We start from the raw sequence: 3,127 nt of genomic DNA, 5'->3' as shown, positions 1-3,127 counted from the left end.
GCTGCGCCCCTGGGCTGTCGGCCCGGGCCCGTCCTCCGGACCCCCTCCACCCACCCTGTTGGCCCTAGTTTTGTTTAGCAGTTCCTGTAGGTAGGTGGGGCCAGTGTGGTTGATGGCGTTGAAGACCATTATGAGGACTTTGTAGTTGATCCGGTGTGTTGCAAGGAGCCAGTGGAGTGAGTGGAGGATGGGGGTGATGTGATCTGATTTGCGTGTTTTTGTGAGTATCCGGGCGGCACAGTTTTGTACATATTGTAGTCTCTGAGTGGTTTTTGCTGGAATGCCTGCAAGCAGAGAATTGCAGTAGTCAATGCGGGAGGTGATGAAGGCATGGAGCAGTTTTTCTGCGGGAGTGTCGTGTTTTGGAGATGTTCCTCAGGTGGTAGTATGAGGCTTGGCAGACCGTCTTTATGTGTGCTTGGAATGAAAGGGATGAGTCCAGTTTCACACCAAGGCTCGTTACAAGTGGGGAGAGGGGAATGGAGTGGCCATTGATGCTGATATGAGGGATATCAGTTTTGTGTGTTTGATGTGGTGTTCCAATCAGAATGGCCTCTGATTGGCTGCTATTCAGTTGGAGGGAGTTGTTGCTTATCCAGTGGTACCAGATGTGCCAGATGTTTATCCGGGGCAGCTTGGAAATAAATCTGTGTCATCTCATCTTAGCACATGAGTTGATTTCCAAGTAATCACACAACTGATCTGATTCATTCTCACTCACTTGAATATTGTATACGTTGTGATGTCATTTAGCTAATCATCTCTTTAACCTGAACTCATCATGTTTTACTGACGGTGTCAACGAGGTGTTGATTCAGATCTATGGTCTCTCTGGAGGCTGTGCTTTGTGTCTGTAATGAACTGCATTATATTCCATGCTCATCTAATATGTGCATCCTCTTCACTTGTGCTGTTTATTTCTGTCTTCTTCTAGTTTATAATGAAAGAGAGTAAAACAGTTATTTTGTTTTAAAAACTCACACTGATTTCATCCATCTGTGTTTTCTTCTCTGAAAATAAAAGAGAGAGAGCCATATTTAGTTTCCACAATTAAAAAAATCCAGTTCTTATTTTTACGTTTCATCTGTGAATGTTCTCACCTTCAATTCTTGTCCATATGTTGACCGCCACAACGATCATAATGAGAGCTGCTAAACCCACAGACACCACGATGAGCATCAAGAGACCTGGAGAGAATACACACATGGAAGATATTCATGTTGTAGCTTTTAGAGTTCAACATAGCAGAAACTGCCAATTCATCAACACAGAGTGAGTTAATCAAATAACTGTTTTCTTATTTATTCCATTAGAAAGTTAAGAAGCTAGGGGGGAAAGAAGGACGAAGAAAAAAAAAAAAATGTTTGTCACTACCTTGTAGCTCAGTTGGAGCGTCGCTGATCACTGAAGGTGTCGTAGTGGAACCTGATTTGATTTTGTTTTCAGTTCTTGGTTTTGTGTCCTCACCTGAACAGATGAACAAAAGTCTTCAGTCACAAACTGTCTGCGCCGTGAACCTTTGCACCGTTAAAATGTGAAACTAAAACTTCTAAAATAAACCAAATGTTCTCACCTGAGGAAGAAGGGCTGAAGGGAAACAGGGAAACGTATCCTGTGTGAGTATCAGTTAGTTGACAAGTAAATAAATGAAACCCTGATGTGTAACCAACATGAGAAGTCAGAAATGTCACAGAGTCTTCTGATGTCTTCATATCTTTTTGATATTCATCCACATCTCGACCCTGAAGCAGCCACTTCACTCTGTGTCTGCACCACNGTGTGCCTTGGCAGTCTCAGATGTCACAGAGTCTTCTGATGTCTTCATATCTTTTTGATATTCATCCACATCTCGACCCTGAAGCAGCCACTTCACTCTGTGTCTGCACCACCCGTTAGTCGTCACAGAGCAGCGTAACGTCACCTCATCAGTGTCCTGATGTTCAGTCACTGAAGATGGAGATATTGAGAGAGAAAGACAACAAGAGTTAAATTATCTTCATCCCTGTAATCATAACGGCTGTAATGTTTCAGTATATTGCTCTAAGACACTGTGATGTAAATACTCACTGGTAACAACAGACAGGTAGACCAGAGCGTCTTCTCCTTGTTGTCGTCCTGATCTGACCTGTCTGCAGGAGTATTGACCAGCATCCTCCTCTGTGACCTCCTTTATACCCAGAGAACACTTCTCTGTAACTCTCAGTCTGTCTGATTTAGCTTTGGCTTCTTTACCAACCTGCCCACGGTCCACCAGCGTTACTACTGCTGTGCGTCCTGATTCGCTGTAGAGCCAAGTAGTACCATCACATGTATCCTGATGATCCATCACATTGGTACAAGGAAAAGTGACTTCATCTCCAACTTTGACAGTGAAGAAACGCTTTCCGGTTACTGCTGCTCGGAAAATGAGAGGGAATAAGAAAGAATGCACAGGACAAACTATTTTTAAAAACACTTTTAAAGTCATGGGTAAGATCATTTTCAGATGCACGGTACATGGTAGTTATAGCGATGGAAATCTTTAGTCCCAGGCTCCTCAAACAATGCAAAGTAAATATATATATATATATAAGACAAAAGAAACTATAAAAATACTGCAACAGAAACAGAATATAAAAATAGTGCAAGAGATGTGTAAGAAGTCAAAAGAATAAGATGAGCTAAATCATAATGTAAAATGAAATACTGTTTATTGTAATAATGAATACATTATTTTCAATAAGTACCTTATTATTGGTTTAGGAGTTCATTAAACTCACCTTTTACCTTCAATGAAACGTGGCTGTCTTAGTTAAATAGCAGTTTGTTTATAAAGTACAATTTACGATATCAGAAGATACGCTTTTAAAATGTTCCTGTTAGCTATATAGATCTGACATGTACTCTTACCTGTAAGCTGAAGCAGCAGAATGAGAAATAAAGACATTTTATTTGTGATTCCCATCGTGATTCTCCGTCTCTCTGCTTCCTCTGCCTCTTGTTCTGATGACTGTCTGTGTGGAACAGCTTCCTCTGCCTCTTGTTCTGATGACTGTCTGTGTGGAACAGCTTCCACTGCCTCTTGTTCTGATGACTGTCTGTGTGAAACGGTTTCCTCTTAAAGATGATGCTTCTTCATTCTGTGATT

At 41.4% G+C, this 3,127-nt stretch overlaps 1 long non-coding RNA gene across 1 annotated transcript; it reads right to left on the bottom strand.

The window, feature by feature from the left end:
• Positions 1-962: 962 nt before the first annotated feature.
• Positions 963-1,408, bottom strand: LOC104958069 (uncharacterized). The gene is made up of 3 exons (XR_799729.1): positions 1,375-1,408; positions 1,101-1,187; positions 963-1,010 (listed from the first exon to the last, which is right to left on the bottom strand). It is a non-coding gene; the product is annotated as an uncharacterized lncRNA (long non-coding RNA).
• Positions 1,409-3,127: the final 1,719 nt, after the last annotated feature.

The sequence above is a fragment of the Notothenia coriiceps genome, unplaced genomic scaffold, assembly GCF_000735185.1.
Source record: "Notothenia coriiceps isolate Sejong01 unplaced genomic scaffold, NC01 NC01_scaffold00000941, whole genome shotgun sequence".
NCBI lineage: Eukaryota > Metazoa > Chordata > Actinopteri > Perciformes > Nototheniidae > Notothenia > Notothenia coriiceps.
The sequence above is the reverse complement of the archived record's forward strand: the minus strand, read 5'-3'. Positions and strand labels throughout refer to the sequence as shown.